This window comes from Triturus cristatus, chromosome 7, assembly GCF_964204655.1.
Source record: "Triturus cristatus chromosome 7, aTriCri1.1, whole genome shotgun sequence".
Lineage (NCBI taxonomy): Eukaryota > Metazoa > Chordata > Amphibia > Caudata > Salamandridae > Triturus > Triturus cristatus.
In genome coordinates, this window is record NC_140590.1 from 222,023,902 (window position 1) to 222,044,609 (window position 20,708).

The following is a 20,708-nucleotide window of genomic DNA, read 5'->3' on the forward strand; positions in this document are numbered from 1 at the left end:
CAAAACTTTAACTTGCCCCCTGAAGCAACCCCGTATACGATTATTCTGACAAACTTACCCCCCTTACCAAATAACGCCTTCGAACATTGGTCAACTGAGGAATAAGTCTTTATACTTCCTCTGCCTAAGCACCGGCATTACTAACTTTCTTTTTTCTGAATTCAAAATGGTAAGGAGAATAGGGTGGGTGGGCACCTCGGCAAAAACTTTTAGTGGCGACTGCATTGTGTTAACCTTTGGCTCGACATCTTTGGTTCGCGCAATACTGGACAGGGGAAGTACTGGGTCTTTTAACCCTAATGACATCAATATACTCCCCCTTGGTCACTTTTACCAACCAACCAACAAAACACTTTAATTTTTGATGGCCACCACTTGATGTAGGAGGTGATCACAGAGGGAATAGGGTGTCTGGATTCCGGATTCCTGCGAGTAATCGATTTGATGCATTGAACCAGTTGGAAGATGTTTACTGACTGGCTCCGGGCCTTTATCCTCAATCCAACTTGGAACTTGACTCCCTCGAAAGGAAGAGCAAGTTTGGACTAAATAATTAGGGTAGGAAATACATACCCTCTTACTCCCCATAATGGTTGTCAAAGGGAAGAGGATTTGGGGAAGATAGCTTTAATTACGAATATACTTCCTAACTTTGCGGATAGCTTAAATGTACCACAGCTACCCCACAATCTAGTCGAGGACCTATTAGGGCTAGTAACCACCACACCTGCCCCTGATGGTGATAAATCTCCCCTCCGTCATATTGTATCATGGAATGTGGCCGGCATTCGGTCAAAGCTAAGTAATAATTGGTGGTGGGATTTTGTCCTAAAAATTGACATTTTGTTTCCAAGAAACCTGGTCGAAACAGGTGGTCCATATGAATGCGTTTAGAACTTATCACATCCCAGCAGTAGACGGTCTGAGCGGGTGGGCCAAGGGTGGTCTTTGCACTTATATATCGAGTGCTTTGAAGATAAAGGAAATAACTATGTGTGCTAACGACCACTATTTCCAAATACTTACATTGGATATTGATGCAAAACATTGCCTAGTTTTAACCAATTTTTACAATAATATTCCCCAAGCCAATGTAGGAACTGTTATTAAGAATATTACAACCCGATTGAAATCCATTAGCAGAAGTAAGGAGAAAGAAATGATAATGCTATTGGCAGGTGATTTTAATTGTGCGCTATGTCCCAATGCTAAGGATAATCTATGCGGGTTTCCAATTGAAGAGGGGTATGCTCATCTCATTTCCGGCATTCTGCCCTAGGGGAAAAACTAAATTAATTGATTTTTTCTCTTGACTTGGAATTTGTAAATGATTTGTGTCCAACACCTGTCTCTATGCCTTGGACTTTCAACGGTAGGGGTTTATTCTCCACCATAGACTATGTTTTAATGTCAAGTAACCACGAGCAGAGTCTTCCCTCATTCCACGTCTCGGACATCTCCCTTAGCGACCACTTCCCTTTGTGCCGGTCAATAAAGCTAATGTCAGATAAAATGATTAAATCTAGCACAAACGACCAGTTGCTAGAAAATAGTTATTGGGATTACAAATGTTTTTTTGCGTTGGTCCATGGTAGACCAAGCAGCAATAATCAAGTCAGTGGTGAACAGATGTAAATCTGCCATCGAGACCTATTTGTCTGAAACAGCCGCCCCAGACAAGATTCTTGCCCCTTTCCTGGTGATATCCCAAACCATAAAAGAATACCTGCTCAGACGTATAAATAGTAAAAAACACGTGAGTGGATGGTTTGACTCTAGGTGTACGCAAGCACACTCACCTAAAAAGGGAGTTTACATAAATCCCCTAGGAATTTGGCCGACTTGAGGATCGCTAGATGGGAATACAAACAAGCAATTAAGACAAGGAAAAATACCCTGAAGGAGGCATGGAAGGCTAATGATAGTTCGGCCTTTTGGAAGGCTGTTAAAACACCTTTTCTTTCACTTAAGGCTGGCCCTACCATCGAAATAGCAATTAGTGAGGATCAATGGATTGAGCATTTTTCAAGAGTATACAATGGCGAGGGAATATCTAATAAGACGGGTAGTAATGATCAGGAGGATTATAACTTTAATTTATCCCATCACGACTCTGGATTGTCGCTTACACTAGATGAAGTGGAGAGGGCTCTATCTAGAACTCAGGGAGGGAAGGCCCCCGGGCCGGATGGGGTTCCCATGGATTTATTTAAAACTAACATTTCTCTATGGGGGCCTATCATAGCCCAGGTTATTACAGCTAGCTGTAGTACCTCTTTTCTACCTACCTGGATAGAATCTACTATTGTGCCCATTTTTAATAAAGGGGGACAGGCAGGACCCAGGATGCTATAGTCCCATTTCTTAACTCGACGCCATTACAAAAGCAACAGGTAGAATAATATTAGAGCGCCTCCAGAATTGGGCGGAGGAAAACTCTGTTCTGTCTGACCTGCAGTACGGTTTTCGTGCCGGGCTTGGAACGACAGAGCAGGGTATAAATCTATCAAAAAGAAGGGCAGTGAGGTATATCCTGCGCAAACGAATAGTGATTAAAAACAGTAAACGAGAAACACAAATATCAAAAAGATTGCTTCAAAGGGAACAAAACAGCCACCACCCAATGCTGTTGCCTACAATTGATAACAATTGAGACTATACAGAAAAACAATAAGTTCCCTGAGCAAACTGTATATATCAGAAAATTCAATTACAATTCATAGGAGTAATTTGAAAATCACAGATTAGTATATTGTTTCCTTCTATTTTGAACACATTTAGTGTGACTGAGGTGGTTTGGGTGTATTGATCACATTTTCTGTCACGCTTTGATATCTGATTCCTTTTGACATTTACACTAACACGGGCTGTTCTCCCCTGCTAGATGGGGACCTCTGACTTGTTCGGTTAAGAGGAGTGCAATTAATAATTGTGCTGCATATCTGTTTATTACAGCCCTGATGAAGTCTTATGGAATAACATCCTTAGACGAAACACGTGTTGGCTTCTTTTTTATCGTATGAAAGCTGTTCTTTTATGACCCGATGAATTGGAAATAAATACTTTGTTCTATAAAAGTCAAATACGGACTTGGATTTCTTACTGAACATTAAGGCGCCTATTGTTTAAACAAGTCTCCTGAGGAAAAATGCCACAGCCGTGATTACAGAGACCTTAGCAAGAAGATGCAGATTGGACAAAGCCCTTATCCATCAATATACTAATCTGTGATTTTCAAATTACTCCTATGAATTGTAATTGAATTTTCTGATATATACAGTTTGCTCAGGGAACTTATTGTTTTTCTGAATAAATCTATCAATCCTGGTGGGGAAATACACAAGGGCAAAGCAGGGAAATCATTTTTTAGCTTTTGTGGACCTCACAGCCACATTCAACGGCGTGGTCCACAGCAAACTCTGGTTTATTTTAGAGGATATGGGGGTTGATGTTCAGATTATTTATTTTCTTAAGCGTTTTTATTGTGATGCTAAGGCACGTGTGCGATGTGGATTGAAGGGCGAATGTTCGACTGCATTTCCAATTAAGAGCGGAGTCAGACAAGGTTGTGTTCTGGCCCAGTTTCTTTTTAACCTCTATATTAATGGGCTGGGGAACGCCCTTCTTAAAGACAAAGATTTTCCACAAGTGGGAGGACGTCCAATACCAGCGCTTCTATATGTGGATGACGCAGTGTTGGTGTCCCGCACACAGGTTGGCCTTCAGAGAGTGTTAGAGAGCTTCTCTATTTTTATGAAAAATCTTGGCTTGAGAGTTAACTCCTCTAAGACATTCATTTGGGTTGTGGCCCTAGCATTAAGAAACCCAAAGACTAAAGAGTTCCCATACTTGGGAATTCTCTTTGCACACAACGATACCTGGGGACAAACAGTCTTGGCAAAAAAGCTGGTACTCCTACGCACAACAGCAGCCCTAACTACCTTTAGAAAGCTGGGAAAGAGACCACCTGAGGAGCTTATCAAGATCTACAAGGCAAAGTGTGTCTCATCGGTTTTATATGGGGCAGGAGTCTGTGGGTTTACCGATTCGCTCCCAATCCAACGCATAGAAAATTCTTTAAGATATATTTTATCAGTTCCGAATACCACTTCATCATATATATGCCATGCGGAGTTGGGGCGCTCTTTAATTTCTGATTTAATAAACCTAGAGCCTCTTCTTCTTTGGCATAGGCTATGGACAAAAGAAGAGGCCAAGTTAAACAGGGATATTCTATTCGAGGTTTTAAAATTGGAAGGGGTATTGAAAATCCCATGGATAAAATATGTCCGTAACACTCTAAAAGATCTTGGCCACTTAGACTATTTTACAAACCCTCTATCTATTCGACAAATAACATGGAAAAATCTGAGAAAAGAGGGTCTTTTGCTGTTGGATTCTAACAGAGTGTCGTCTGAAATTTTAAAACCTACTGTACTTCACAACCAGATGGTTTTAACTACTTTTAACATTCAGACCTATTTAATCTATGTACCCAGAGTTTATGATAGATTTTTATTAACTAGATTCAGGCTGGGAATATTTTATAGACTAGTTACCTTGCCTACAAAGAATGATTGGTCTCAACATCTCCCTCTTTGCCCTTGTGATAATAACTCTAATCAAACTATGATCCAAGTAATGTTATTTTGTAAATTTTATATCCACTTGAGGAAATTGTATTTGGTACCAGTTTTAAAAATGTTTGGGCTCCGCCAATGTCGACCTGCTTTACTTGCATTACAACAGCTTGATAATGCGCACATTACTTTTAGAATAGTAATTTATTTGAAGCAAGTCTTGAGACACAGGAACTGTTTGTTTACTTAATCCCTTCTTCGGATACAGCACACGTGAGTGTAATCATGTTTTTAATCCTATAATCTATTTACACTGAAATGATATTTATATTATTTTAGGCTATGAAATTAGGTGTTTATATTTGTATGCTATTTTTAATGTTACAAATTATGTAATGTGTGTTTCTATGTGCTTTTATGATTGTCTTATGTAGCAATCGACTAAACACCACGCTGAGGTGTTCGACCTCCCTTCAGGATCTGTCACCGGAGGTCCTTTTTCTAATGGAAACCTGCCTTTCCGAGGCCTCTGTGGCTATACCGGCACTAGCCCTCCCACAGGATATGCAATATGCAGTCTAAATAGAAAAGGGGGAGAGGGGGTGGTATCGCGATCATCTATAAATCAGTCCACGTGTTCAGTCTTATCCCCCAAGACACACCGGACTGTGAGAGTGCGCTCTTCAAAATCCCAAACTTCACTTTTTCTGGTCTCCTTATTTATCGCCCACCTGGCCCATCTAACTCTTTCAGAGAAGCCCTGGCGAATACCATCACGGTACTAGCACTCCAGACTGCCAACTTTAATATTTTGGGTGACCTGAACCTCCATTTAGAGATGCTGGAATCCCCGGACATTCTAAGTTTCCTTGGGACTTGGCAGCTTGTCGGCTGACTCAATTGGTTCCGAGCTCTACGCATATCGCTGGGCATCTCCTTGACCTGATTTTTTCAGACAGAGTCATTGGAAGTCCAAGCACCTCTCTATAATCTGGACAGATCACTTTCTCATCTTACTGTGGCTAACGCTAGCCCGTCCTAAGTCCCAATCAAACCACTCCCTTCATTGAAACTGCCTTGGCACAAACTTGACCAGGAGGCTTTCCTCACAGCGTTGAGCACACAGCCACTAGATAAAACCGTTAATATGGAAGAGGCTGATGTGCTCTTTCATAGGCGGGTAACCCAAGCCCTGGACATTTGCATCCCTTTCAAACTCACCCAGTCTAACGGTGCTCGGGCTAATGCCTGGTTCAATGAGGACTTGACCCTAGACAGAAAGAATAGCAAGGTTCTGGAAAGAACTTGGTGTTCATATAATTCCCAGGCTAAATTACAATATAGATCAGCAATCAAGTCTTACCTCAAATTGATACGTAGACCTAGGGCAGCTCACTACTCCAGCCTGATCACTACAAGTACTAATCGCAGCAAAACCATTTTTTCCCTTTTGAAGGATTTGGTTACCTCACTCTCAGCATCAGGCAGCATTACATCTTCCAGCCAACAATGTGAAGGGTTGGCAAATTTCTTCCTGGAGAAGGTGGAATAGATCTACCATAATTTCAACCACGGCATAACACCCTGCGTCACCGGAAGGAACACGTACATAGGCCCAGAGATAGTCCCTCTCACGTCACTACCGACTATTCTTCTTAAAGACTTGGAAGTACTGGTGGTCAAAATAAAATCAGGATCTCCAGATGACCCCTTAAGACCAGAAGCCTTCCGGAAAATTCAACAGGGCCTCCTGCCTAAATGTCTGGAGCTGCTCAATCTATCTCTTGCTTTGGCGGTGGTTTCAAAATCTTGGAAACATGCGAAAGTAGTCCCCTTACTTAAAAAAACAACTCTGGACACATCCAAGTCGGAAAACTATTGTCCAATTTTGTTGCTGCCATTCCAATCCAAAATCCTGGAAGCTCATGTAAAATCGACGAACTCACTTTCTGGAAGTTAATTCCATATTAGATGGCTCCCAGAATGGTTTCCGACCAAGATATAGTACCGAGTTTGCACTGCTGTGGAACAACTGTGGACCACCTTGGATGCCGGCAGAACCTCAGCTCTGGTTCTGTTGGATCCAAGTGCGGCATTTGACACGGTATCCCATGAAATCCTGCTCCACCGTCAGGAGGAGATAGGGGGTCGGCAACAAAAGCCTCATCGTGGTTCTCATCCTTTTTGGCAGACCGGACTTTCCAAATGATAGCTCCCCTTTTGCCTCCCGTGTCCACCCACTTGCTGTGGGGTTCCTCAGGGATCAGCATTGAGCCCCACGCTTTTTAATATCTATATGAGCCCTCTGGCGCGGATGGCCAAAGCACGGGGAATCTCCTTGGTGTCATATGCAGATGGCCCCCAATTGGTTATCACCCTGACAAACAATCCTAGCCAGGATAGAGCGAAATTTAAGGAAGCCATATTGGCCGCTGCAGAGTGGAAGACAGCTAACTTCCTGCAGCTGAACTCCGCTAAATCTGAGATTCTTCTGGTTGGCAAAGACTCCCATCTCTGGGACAATGAATGGTGGCATCCTGCCCTCGACGCCGCTGCTACCCCTAAATCTGCAGTGAAAAATCTGGGAATTATGTTAGACAAAAACCTTACCTTTGAGACGCATGCCAAATTAGTGGCCAGGAAATGCTTCGGGGTACTTTGTGGCCAATACTTGGTCTATTTGATGCCCAAACGCGTCAGCTGATCATCCAAGCCTCTATACTGGCCCGACTAGACTACTGCAATGTGCTTCTCTTGGACTCTAATAAGTCTGATGAACCGATTGCAGCGGGTCAAGAACTCTGCAGCACGTGCCATCTTCGCCCTCCCCAAGTACAGCCATGTCTCCAACCTCCTCCACCGCCTGCATTGGCTGCCTCTCGAACATAGAGTGCGTTTCAATGCGCTCTGCACCAAGCACAAGATTCTGACAGGTATCAGCCCAGAACTCCTGAGCGATTTGTGCACCCATTATTCACCATCACGAGCGCTGCGCTCGGCGAATTTGCATCTTGCAAAAATCCCACGTATATGAAAGACCAGATCAGGCGGTCGCTCTTTCAGGTGACTGGGCCCCACCTTATGGAGTTCTCTCCCTCTACACATTCGCAGCAATTCTGACCACCAGGCCTGCAGAAGGCTGGTGAAGACCTGGCTCTTCTCTCAATACTAACTCCTCGCCTGCTCCCCACTCCGTCCTGCTTCAGCGCTGGGACGCCTCATTGTCGAGGCAGCCATGCGCTTTTACAAGTATTTTAATATAATCTAATCGTCCAACAAATACCCTGGCCAAATTAACAAAACTTAAGAGATGTGTGTGTAAGCTTAAGACCACTAGATGAGTTTTATGATATGCAGGTCTACGTTGTAAAGCAGAAACCATGACAAAAGGCAGCAGACATCTGTACATGGTCAAAGGCAAGTGTGCTTCTAAAAGGTATTTGGAAGGGGGCGTTGGTTCCGAGAATAATTGTGAACTTTTTTTGTTTTGCTACTGTGCTGTCCAAAAACCTGAATCTGAAGATCTGTGCTAAACTAGAGCAGGGTTTAGGCAGTCCTCATGGATACAGGGATGTTGTTCAAGATCATGGCTACCTAAATGGAGAAAGCCTGCTGCCATGTTTTTTTTAGGTCAAGCAAGACAGCACAGCTGTCTGAGACCTGCTGTAATCAGTGTGTGTATCAAGTCAATACCCTTTTTTGCAATTTCTTTTCATTTGTCTATGTCCTTCAAAAATCCTTGCTTGCTAGTGGTCAGTCCAGCCTCTTTGTCCCTCCTTTCTCTCTTCTGTTCCTCCCTCAGATCAGTGGATTAGTACTTTCTCATTCTGCTATGGTTCTTTATCGGTTCTCTGATGCACTCTTTTTTCTTGGTTTCCTGCTCTGTTTCCGTTTGTGTTCAGCTTCAGTGCCCTAGCTTCTTACATTTAAATATAGCATTCTTCCGCCCTCCCCTCTTAACACCCCAGTTGTGTTACTGCTGCCTCCCCTGCCCTGCCTCCTGCCTGGTTGCTTGTTAATAATTGTCGATTAGCTATCAGCATTATCAATTGGCCCTGCTACCATTTCACCAGCGCTCGTTTTGTTTTTATTTTGTATTTCCTGGCTCCACTTTCTCTTCTCTCCCTTCCCTCTCCCAATGGGAGCTTGGGGGGCAGCCGAGCACAGCGAGGTCTGCCCCCCGGGCAGATTGGGAGGGGGGGAGCAGCCATTTTGTAGGATTTGGGCTACTTTGGGAAAGCCCAAATGTAGCCCAATTTCAGAAGTGTAGCCCAAAAGCTTATTATAACGTATTTTTGCGCTAACCCAGCCACCATTTTAGGTTTGGTGACCTGGTGGCTGGGAGCGCTTTGGCAGGGCAGGTTTTTTGTCAGGCTTAGTTTTAATTTAGGTTGGTGGTAGGCGATTTCTGAGCAGAGTCGATATGTCTGGCGGCAATTATCGGGTCCTGGAAGCTCTGAGGCTTCTGAGTGAGGCTGGGAGAATGGATTTGGTCATACAGGATGCGGCTGTGGCTGTGCGCCCAGTGAGGCACGCGTCTGGCGGGGTGGCGGCCACCGTCACGGCTTGTTCGCCCCCCGGAGAGCGGTGGGAGAGCAGGTGAGTGTACGGGGCTGCGCAAATGTCAGGAGCGCGGCCCCGGGTGGTGTGGGGGCGGTGGGCGTGGTCACGTGTGGTGCGGGTTGAGTGGGAATCTGGGGCGTGGGACATTATCTCGATGGGGGAGCGCGTGAGCCCCTTCACGTGAGCGGCCCCAGCAACGGGGGCAGAGGACGTCTTGGCAGGTGGGGGCCGCGGGGAGGTGAGCGGAGCGACCCCTGCTTCAGGAGAGTCGGCATTGCTGAAGGCTGCGGTGAGGCGGGAGAGCACAGGGACGGTGCGTGGGCATGTACAGGCAACTGGAGTGAAGAGAGGGAACAGGAGCGCGTCGCGTGGCTCGCCTTCGTGGGGACAAAGTGAGAGGGGCCGCGCTTATGCTAGAAGAGCGGGCCCCAGTGGGAGAATAACGCAGCCGGGTCAGCGGGGGGCTGCTCTGTTGTGGGGGTGAGGAGGAGTTGAGGGACCGTGGGGTTGGGACTGAGCAGGCCACTGGGGTAGGGAGTGCGCAGGATGGGAAGCTTGGTGGGGTGCAGGCTGGGGGTGTACAGGCGGGAGGTTTCGCGGTGCAAAGGGATATGGGCCATACTTCGGGGCAGGAAGGGGGTAGGGCGGTGGGGGGGGATTCGCCTTTGTTTATAGAGTCGGACGGGAGTGAGCGGGACTGGGCAGGCCTGGACATTTGAGTCCTGGTCGGACGGGCTGTCTGGGGCCCAGGGGACTGGGGCGCAGGTGGGGTTTGGGGAGGATGTAGGGGCTGGGGCAGGAAGGGGGGGTGAGGTCGTCGCGGGGCGTTTTGCGGTGGCTGGCACAAGAAGGCCCGGGACGGGCTCGCCGGCCCCAACACCCACGGGGTCACAGCGCCCCGGGGGACAACGATGACGGAGCAGCGCTGAAGAGGATGTTTGTTTAGTGCGTAGGGTGGAGTCGGCTCCACCAGCGGCGAGTGCTGGGGGGTGAGGCAGGAAGAGCTTGATTATGAGGAAGATCGTATGGAAGAGGGAGAGGTGGGAGTTATGAAGGAGGACAGGGCGGGGGGCAGAGTAATGCTGTGTCGAGTGTTTTGCAGGTGTCACGACGCCAGGCGAGGCCCATGGGTCGGACATAGAGGAGGGAGACCGGCTCGGCCCCTCGGCCAGGACACAGGGTGCAGCGACGGACGGAGTCCCTGGAGCCAGGTAAATGGTCTTTGCTCGGGTGCCCGGTGATGGTATCCGTGGGTGTGGGTGGGTCTGATAGAGGGGGGGGATTGGGGGGAGGTTTTGCAAGGGTGTGTATGTGGTGGATGTGGCGGTTGGCATGGAGGAATCAGGTAAGGGCAAGGTCGGGGCGAGTTTGACGGACAAGAAGGGGACAGTTGAGATGCAGACAGGAGAGGGTGAGACAAAATTGGAGAGCAAAGAAGTGAAGATAAAACGTTTTGCCATATATGGGGGTAACTAAGCCCTTAGGCGCACATTTGATGCTGGCTACCATAGAGCAGATTTGGAAGGGGGGGGGGAATATGTGTAAATGCTAAAGCTCCTTCACAGGGAAGTGCGGGCAAAGGAGGGCTCGAAGGAGGAAGAATTTGAATTGGCTAAACGGCCTAAGGTGCCGTTGACGATTGAAAACTGGACAGCGGCATTCCTTATATACGCTAGCGTGTATTGCGAAAAATTCCCTGAGAGGTCCGTGGCCATGTTTAAATACATGGATGTCATACGGAAGGCGCAAATCACAGGGGGTGGATATGCCTGGGCCCAGTATGATGAGGAGTTCCGGGCGCGCATGGCGTAGGACCCGGAGGCGAAGTGGGGCGAGCTGGATACAGATTTGTGGCAGCATACGATGGGACTAGCGGGGTCTGGGAAATCTATTTTCATGGCCAGCGGGCTCCCGCTCGTGTATCGGCCCTTTTGAGGCCCCACCCGCAGGGGGGTGGGGGGGGAGCAGGCAGGGGAAAAAGGGGCTTGCTGGGATTATAATAAAGGACTGCACACAGTTGTACTGCCGTTTCCGGCACGAATGCTCTGGATGCGGGAAACATCATGCACTGGTCAACTGTTGGGGGGCCCAGGGTCAGTCGCAGGGAGCTCAGCAGTGGCAGTCAGGAGCCTTTAAGGCAGGAGGGCAGCAGCAGTCGGGAGGGGGGCGGGGGGCTAAGGGGCCTGGGCCAAAGGGCTCGTACTCCGGTTAAAGTGGGGAACTTGCTGGCGGCCTTGCAGGGGTATCCAGAGAGGGAGGCTGCGGAGCGGTTACGTTTGGGGTTTAAGGGGTTCAGACTGGGGTACGAGGGTCCACGGGTGAGGCGCTGGGCAGACAATCTGAAATCGGCACGAGAGCACTCTCGGGTAGTGCAAGACAAACTTGACAAGGAGGTAGGGGAGGGCCGCATGGCGGGCCCCTTTCAGGAATGGCCGTTGCCAAATTTGATTGTGTCACGCATTGGAGTGGTGCCTAAAAAAGAGCAGGGGCAGTTTCGCCTTATTCAACATTTGACCTGGCCGGAAGGAGGGTCGGTCAATGATTTTATTGATGAACGAGAGGCCACTGTATCTTACTCTTCTGTTGACGTTGCCATGTCACTGGTGGTGACCGCGGGCGCAACAGCACAGATGGCAAAGTGCGACATAAAGTCAGCTTTCCGGCTGCTTCCAGTTCACCCGGATGACTGGGATCTGTTGGGCATACAATTTGGCGGTCACTGGTACATGGTCAAAGCTTTGCTGATGGGCTTCTCCATGTCCTGTGCACTTTTTGAATGTTTCAGCACGTTCCAACAATGGTTGTTTACAGAACGGACAGGTCACCAAGGAGTTACCCACTACCTGGTTGACTTCTTTTTTGTGGGCACCTCAAACTCCACGGACTGCCAGAAGGCTCTGGACAGCTTCAATGAGATCATGAGGGAACTGGGTGTGCCACTGGCCCCAGAGAAAAAGATGGGACCCAGCACGGCCCTTGCCTTTTTGGGAATCGAGTTGGATTCATGGTTGATGGAGGCACGCCTTCCTGCGGACAAAAAGCAGCAAATGTTGGGGCGGCTGGCAATCATTTGGCAAAACCAAAAGTTACGGTTAAAGACATACAGGTTCTGATGGGCCATCTCAATTTTGCCTGTAGGGTGGTCAGACTAGGAAGGACGTTCTGTGGGCGACTGGGGCGGGCACTGGCGGGACAGAGGCCCCCACATTATCATGTACGTCTGTCAGCTGGGGTGAGGGAAGACTTGAGGATGTGGCAGTTTTTCTTGCACCAGTTCAACGGGATACCTCTAGTGAGGGAGGCGGACATGGTGTGGGATGTACAGATTTTCTCAGATGCAGCAGGGAGCACTGGATTTGGTCTTTATTGGCAGGGGAGGTGGTGTGCCGAACCCTGGCCAGCGGAATGGTTGGATGGGGGCAGGAGTATTGCCTTTCTGGAATTTTTTCCCCTGGTGGTGGCAGTCATGCTGTGGGGTGCTCTGTTGGCTCACAGGGTCAGCTTAAGGATTGACAACATGGCAGTAGTGCATGTGGTCAATCGACAGTCTGCGAGAGATGAACAGGTTCTGAAGTTGTTGAGGGTTTTCGTGTAGGGGTGCTTGAAGCATGATAATGCTTTTCGCGGGGTGCATGTGCCAGGTGTGGACAATGACATTGCAGATGCTTTGTCTCGTTCGCAGTGGGGGAGATTCCGTGGGCTCGCCAAGGACACGGACGTGACCCAGACCAGAATGCTGCACCAGCTGTGGTACGTAGGCAACACATGATGTTGCAACTGGTTTTAGGCTCATTAGCACAGTCCACGAGGTCAGCATATCGAGCGGCATGGGAAGAGTTCTTACGTTCCGGAGCACGGCGGCAGGCCTCTTGGGTGGCTAGACAGGAGGACGTGGTACAGTTTATCTTGGACTTGGTGGAGAAGGGGCTCTTGAAGGTTACGATTGTGGGCAAGCTGATGGGAATTGCTTTAGTCGAGAAATTGTTGTGGGGCTACGCCCCCTCCGTGGGTGAACTTGGGGCACGGATTTTGGAGGGCTGGGCCCGGGAGTGTGGGCGCACCTCTCGGGTGCAGAGACCGTTGTCGTGGGAACTGTTGGAAGGGGTGCTCGGGGTGTTGCCTGGGGTGTGTTTTGATGCAGGGGAAGCATTCCTTTTTTCTACGCTCATGTCCTGGATGTTTTTCGGGGCCTTTAGAGTTTGAGTTGTTGGGATCCAAAGGGGAGCAGGGTTTGTCTTGGGGGGAGGTTTCCTTCGGTACAGAGGATGTCAATATCTGGCTCTGGAAGGCAAAAACGGATCAGAAAAGCAAAAGGGAAATGGGTTTCTTTGAAAAGGGGGCGCACGTCGCCAGTTTGTCCTTTTCGGTGGGGTCTGCGGTGGAAATCCCTGTCAAGGCATTTGGGAGGGCTGGTCTTTGCTCATGGGGATGGGCGGTGCGTCAAGGCGTCACAGCGGCTAGCGGTACTGAGAAAAGCGCTGGGGCTCGACGGAAAGGGGTTTGGCACGCATTCCTTTCGGATTGGGGCAGCGTCGGAGGCCCATTCTAGGGGTTGGGAGCGAGGGGACATCATGAGGCTGGGCAGGTGGTCGTCGGATTGCTGTCAGCGTTATGTGCGCAGCGACGTTGGGGGAGGTGTTGTATAAAAAATAAATGTTAGTCTGTTTTTCTTGTTTCTCATTCTTGTTTCTCTTTTCAGTTTAGATTATGGGTCCCCTTACCAGGAAGATGTCCATCTGGATTGTGGGGCATTCTTTTGTGAAACTGGCGGAGGTCCAAGCCTGCTCAAGCTACTTTGGAGACAGTTTGGGGTTTAGCAAAGACTTATTCTCTGTTGCTTGGCGAGGTATGAGCGGCATGCGCTGGAAGGAGTGGTTATCGGTGCTGAACAGGATTTTGGTGGCTGGTAGGTGCCCGGATGTGTTGGTGTTGCATCTGGGGGAAAACGACATGGTCAGGGAGATGGGTTTGGCGCGGATGCGGGCTATGAAGAGGGATTTGTCAGTGATCAAGGCTCAGTGGGCAGGTTGCTCCATTGTATGGACGGAGTTTGACCCCCGGAGAGTTTGGAGGGGGGCGGTCAATCCTGGGGCAGTTGACAATGCTAGGCAGAAGTTGAACTCTGAGATGGTGAGGTTTTGTCGGCACTTGGGGATTGGTAGGATTGCGCATAGGGAAATTCGTTACGACTCGCCTGATTTTTTCAGAGATGATGGGGTACAATTGTCTCGGCTAGGCATGGATCTGTATCTTTTGGAATTGCGGGAGGTGTTGGCCCGGTTGTTAGGGGTTTACCGTCGTTAGGCGGTAAAGGTTACTGTTGGGGGGGGGGGAGGGGGGGCAGAAACAGGGGGGAGGCGGTGTATCCGCCTACGCTCCCGCCTTGTTTCTGGGTGGCGGGGTGGTTGACAGTTGGCCAGGATTGGCTGGAGTTTGTTATATGTTTGGTAGTTTGTGAGCAGGAGCAGGGAAAGGGTAACCAGGTAGGATAAGTTTAGATCAGAGGTTGGTTAGTTACAGTAGCACAAAGGCAGGTAAGGATTACGGTCAGGGGGGGGGGTTAGGATTTGGAAAGGATAGATTGTGTAGGATTGGGTTATATTATGGTTATGGAATGTTATGTTGTATTTTGTGGGATGGGGAACTGATGTGGGGATCGTAGGGGGGGGGGAGAAGGAACAAGGGGTCAGGAAATCCTTGTATAGTGAGGTGTTTAGTTTCGTAAGGCAGTGGCCAAGGGATGAAATTGTGATATGCACCGGTTTCAATAAAGCGGCCTTTTTCACACACAATAAACTGGTCTCGTGTCGGTTCGCCCCCTCCTCCCCCCTTTATCTCCCAATCAGTCACGGGGCTCCAGCCTGCCTCACGCAGCAGAGCCAGGCAGACGTAGAGGGAGGGTTGTGCTGCAGCCGGCCTCAGAGCGGAGTGCATTCCTGTCTGTGCCTGCCATGTTCCTCCCAGCTAGTCCACCTTATCTAATTTTCTGGACCCTGTGATTATATAATAAGTGCTGGTTAACAGATCTAAGTGCACTGAGAGGACTGGCTCGGTTTTCACTGCGCTAGTTTTGCTTTTCTTGTCGTCTCTTCCCTCACTCTTCCACCTCCACCTCTCTGCTGTCCCTCCTCCCTCCCATCCAATCATTCATGAGGCTCTCGCGGGCTATCATTTCCTGCCTCTGCTCAGGAGTTTGTTTGTAGGCATTCTGGATTTGTGTTGAAACAGAAATGAATTGCGGTTTCGCTTTTTAAGTACAAATGAAAAAGCTTCTTAAAAATCCATTCGCTGAACCGACATGAAATGCATTTTTACAAAGCATCGCATTTGTACTGTAAAAGCTAAACAGCAATATAGCAGAATGTAAACAGCCATTTGACAGATACACCTGAAGGGCTCATAGTAAGTGGAGCCGGTGCAATCTTTCATTCCTGATCAGCGGAATCTGCGCCATTAACCCGCCGAGCAAGCAGCCCTCCCAGACTCGGAGACAGAGCAACTCTTGAGGCTTTGTATGTTGGTACAAAGGCATCTAGCCCTCCGATCAGTGGCGTAGCTAGGGGGGGCCGTGGGGGCAGACCGCCCCAGGCGGCACTATTTAGTGGGCGGCGGCCGCATGGCACTGGTGGCCCGTTGCAACTGCCTTTATAATTTATTTGGGGTCACTCACTAAGTCAGTGTCCCCAAATAAATAATAAAGGCCGCCGCAACGGGCCACTAATGCGGCGCACGCGCGGCCCCGGTTTTTGAAGTGCAAGAAGCGCACGGGAGGAACAACTGCGGACGTCGCATCCTGCTGCTGCTGGAGAGGGCCGGGGGTTTTGAGGAAGGTGCGCGCCTCCGTGCTGGCCGTTTTGCCGCAAATTGAATGATGGCGCTGGCGTTCACAACGCTGCTGCAGGCACTCCTGGAATCTATAGAGGTCTTCAAAAAGGCAAGTAATTAAATCACATTTAATAAAATGTTTTGTATTCTATGCTGGGTACGACATTTTGCACATCTTTCGCTCCGCATTTGACATTGTCATAGCAGCGTCTTCCTTATATACAGTTCAGAGGAATCCTTTTTTCACCATATTATTCCATATGCAAAAAAGCAAGAACCCAAACCCAGGTATTTGTTTTAGCTCTTGCACAGTGCTGGGAATCGTTTTGTTTTGTGCAGTCCGGAGATGTTGAAAGCTTTCATGTATCGTCTGGTCTGATGCTGCCTGGGCACGTGTCACGGTGTCACAGGTGTCACATGTGTACGACGTTGTTCTATGAATATAGGGGCATTTTAGAGGTATGCTCCCTTTGCTAGCTGATCAGTCAGAACAATCATTACCTATTGTAAAGGGGCCCGTTTTCTTGTGTGCACTGATTTTTTCAATGTATTCTTGTATAAGCAAACAAGTTAAGGAATCACTTGTCTGCCATATATCTGAAAATTTCACAGTAGAACCATCTGTTCCTCTAAAGTTGTTTTGTTTCCACCGATTCAGGTATAACACACACCCTCGGAAAACAAAGTCAGAAGCAACAATGACATCAATCATAGCACACACTGGTAATGCTGGGTTTCATGTTCTAGGGGTAGTAGCATTGCTACCACTTCTGCAAGTTGCCCTGATCTGTTACCAGTTTGTCTCTGAATTGTGTGTGCAGTCCCATTTGGTGCACTAGGATATTGAACAAACACTCCAGCACCTCCTTGACAATATGAACTTTATCTTGAGGGAGGTTTCTAAACACTGGGTATAGTGTCTCCTTTTGCTTCAATGACACACTCATGTGTCTGGCCCACAATGGGTATTATTATCAATTGGGGTCACTGGGTAGAACATGTTCTGTATGTATGGAGTTATTGCTAAGGCCTGCTATCCATTTAGCTGCTCGCACCATTAAGCAACACCTTCAGCAGTGAGTGTATGGTGTGTTTTGATGATGTCTGATCCTGTAATCATGCACTGGAATGTCTAAATCGCCCAGTACATATGCAAGACTGTTTTTTCACAAAGAGTATTTCACTTCAACCATTTCCATCAACTGAGAGGCAAAAGCTACAGGGATGTGTTTGTTTCAATACATCTGGACAGAATGCATGCAATTGAATTTTCTGTGACCATCGGCCAAATATAGAATGGCAATGAGATGTCTATGCTTTCCTATGAAGGGGCTTCAACAAGTGCTTCCGGCAATGTTCTCACTGTCCAGTTCCAGTCTCTGTATCTTAGCAAATCGTACAAGGGGGCTGCAACCTCAGCAAAAATTGAGGTGCAAGAGGGCGCTATGTGGCTCTGACTGAGAGGTGGGAGGGGCAGTCCCTTTCCTTGATCTCGGTCTATGTTCCCCCGGGCCTCCAGAACTCCACCTTCTCAGACTTGGGTCGTATGTTGCTTGGGCTTCCTGACAGTCTTTTGCTTATGGGTGGGGACTTTAATTCGGTTGTCTCGGGTGACCTGGACCGTCATCCGCCCAGGGCCCTCCCTGCTGCCCAGGCATGGCTTGGCGGGCTCCTGGAGACCTTCGGTCTGGTGGACTGTTGGAGGTTAATGCATCCGACACAGTGTCAGTACACCTTTCACTCTGGGGCCCATGGGAGTCTCTCCAGATTGGATTATTTCCTTATGCCCGCGGCCCAGGCTACTCGGATTCGAGAGGTCAAACACCTGGCCAGGGGTATTTCTGATCACTCCCCACTGTGGTTGCTTTTTGACACCGGGTCGCGGTCCGCTGGGCGGATCGCTCCTATTAACCCTTGGTACCTGCGAGACCCCAAGATCCGTGATAGCCTGATTAAGTCGATTGATCAATATTTTTCTGAGAATGATGGGTCGGTGTTGTCCTCGGTGTCCCTGTGGGAAGCTTTCAAAGCAGTGCTCCGTGGGCATGCCCTGTCCCAGATAGTGGAGGCCAAGAGGGTTAAGAGAGAGGCGGTTGTGACGCTGGAGACTGAAATATCGGGGCTGGAGGCAGCCTTGGAGGCGGGTGTCACCCCGGATGGGCTGCATGCCCTCAGCCTGAAGCAGTTTGAATACAAGTCTCTCGTCACTGATGCTGCCAAGACTATGTATAGGGAGCAGCAGGGTAGGTTGAATGACGCCGGAGACAAGGCGGGTAAGCTGATTGCCTGGTTGGACAAGAAGGAGAGAGTGAATCGTGTGGTCCCGGAGCTTCGGGTGTCGGATGGAGTGTGTGTGACTGAGCCTGGTGAGATTGTTGAGTGTTTTGCTGATCACCTCCGTGCAGTGTACTCCCCGGTGTCTGATAGAGATGAGGACGACTCTCGTCTTCTGCTTCGGGATATTGCCCTGCCCAGCTTATCCGTCGAGGACCGCGAGCTGATGGATGCCCCTTTGTCTGTCGAAGAGATAGCTACTGCGATTCGCTCCCTCCGCTCGGGCAAGGCTATGGGCCCCAACGGTCTGCCGATTGAACTATATAACTTGCGCCCGGATAAAATCGCGCCTTTCCTCCGTCATATGTTTCAGGAATCGCTCGAGAGGGGTTCCCTTCCTGACGACCAGCGTCTGGCTACTATAGTGGTGATTCCCAAGGAGGGTAAGCCACGTGACCGCTGTGCCTCATATAGGCCTATTTCCCTGCTGAATGCCGAACCCAAAATCCTTGCTAAGGTCCTCGCCAATCGCCTGCTTAGCGTTATATGTGATTTGATACATCCGGATCAATGTGGCTTCATCCCACATCGTAATACCGCTCTCAACTTACGGCGTCTGCACGGCGTCCTCGCTAGGGCTGAGTACTTCGCTGAACCGGCCATATTGGTTTCCCTAGACGCCACGATGGCCTTTGATACCATTGAATGGCCATTTCTTTGGGCCGTCTTGGCGAAGTTTGGTTTTGGGGAGGGGTTCCTTAGCTGGGTGAAGCTCCTTTATGCTGGACCAATGGCTCAGGTGGTTGTCAATGGGCGGGTTTCTCGGCCTTTCGCTCTCGGGAGGGGAACTAGGCAGGGGTGCCCGTTGTCCCCGCTGCTCTTTGCTCTCGCCCTGGAACCGCTCGCTGCCTGGCTCCGTTGGGAGCCCTCGATTAGAGGGCTCCGGTGGGCCCCGGGCTTCGAGGATCGGGTTTCATTGTACGCGGATGATATTCTCTTGTATCTCACCTCACCGCGGAAGTCGCTCAATGTTCTCTTTGATGTCCTTACTTCCTTCGGGAAAAACTCTGGTCCGATAATCAATTGGTCCAAATCTTGTGTGTATCCTATCTCTGGTGGTCTTCCTCTCTTGCCGCCTAGGCTTCCGCTCCAAATATCTCAGTCCGGCTTTAAATACCTGGGGGTGTACGTTTCGTTGGATCCGGCGGTCCACTATGAGCAGAATCTCCTGTCTCCACTCCGGCGTTTGAGGGCAGATACGGCTCGGTGGTGTAAGCTGCCCTTGTCTCCGCTTGGTCGCGCGGCGCTGTTTAAAATGATGTCCCTTCCCAGATTCCTTTATGCACTCCAGAACTCCTTCAATGTCATTCCTGCGGCCTATTTTAGGGAGGTGGAGAGTTTGCAGAGGAGACTGGTTTGGGACGGGCGATCGCGTATCGCTTTGGCCAAGCTGACTCTTTCCTGGTATGACGGGGGCATCGCGCTTCCTGATATTAGACGGTACTATTGGGCCTCCCAGCTGTCTGCCATTAATCATGCTACGTACGCTCCTGGTTTGAACCCGGCATATGAGATGGATAAATTCCTGCTTCCCGGCGGTAACTATAACCGAGCGCTTTACTCGCGGTCTGCTGGTAGGGCCCTTACGGGCCCTACCAGGATTGCGGTCCGTGTATGGAAGGCGGCTAACGTAGCGATGGGCTGGAGTGAGCGTTTAACGTGCGCCACTCCTCTATTTGACTCAGACCGCTTGGGAAGCCTCTGGACAACGAAAGGCTTCGAGCGCTGGGATACGATCGGCATCAGCAGAGTGGGGGACCTGTGGGTTAAAGGTGCGGTTAAATCCTTCGCGGCGCTTCAGCGCGAGTATGAGCTTAGTGACAGAGAGTTCTTCCGTTATGCACAGGTTCGGCACGCCCTGCTCTCGGTCTTTGGGGAGGGGACCACGGTCCCTTCTTCTTCGCCTCTTGAGGACCGCATACTCGATGGTCACGTCCCCGACAGTACTATCTCCCTGATTTACAAAAAACTGATAAACAATCGGGCTGACCTCTTGGTGCGTCTTCGGGAGGCATGGATGGGAGATGGGGTGGAGCTGGACGACGAGGACTGGCAGACTGCACTGTCATCCCCTAAGGAGGTGGCCATCCCGGCCCGTCTCCGCCTGGTCCAGCTTAAGATTCTCCATCGTGTATATGTGACGGGCCCCCGCTTGGTCTCGATGGGGTTTTCAGACGACGGACTCTGTAAGCGTGGCTGCGGGCTCAGTGCTACCTTTCTCCATATCCTATGGGAATGCCGCGAGGTGGCGGAATACTGGCGCCGGGTGCATGATATTATGAGACGAGTCACCGGGGTCGCTCTGCTGCCGGAGGTGCGTCGTTGTGTGCTGAATGTATGGGAGCCCAATGACTGCAATGCGGCTCAGGCTCGGTGGGCGGCCTTGGGGAACATGATTGCAAAGAG

The 20,708-nt window shown here is 49.5% G+C and overlaps 1 protein-coding gene across 2 annotated transcripts in view; it reads right to left on the reverse strand.

Annotated features, from left to right (window-relative positions):
- Window positions 1–20,708, reverse strand: part of LOC146809264 (uncharacterized) — a 158,883-nt gene that overhangs the window by 76,485 nt on the left and 61,690 nt on the right. The gene's annotated exons all lie outside the window — the stretch shown is intronic.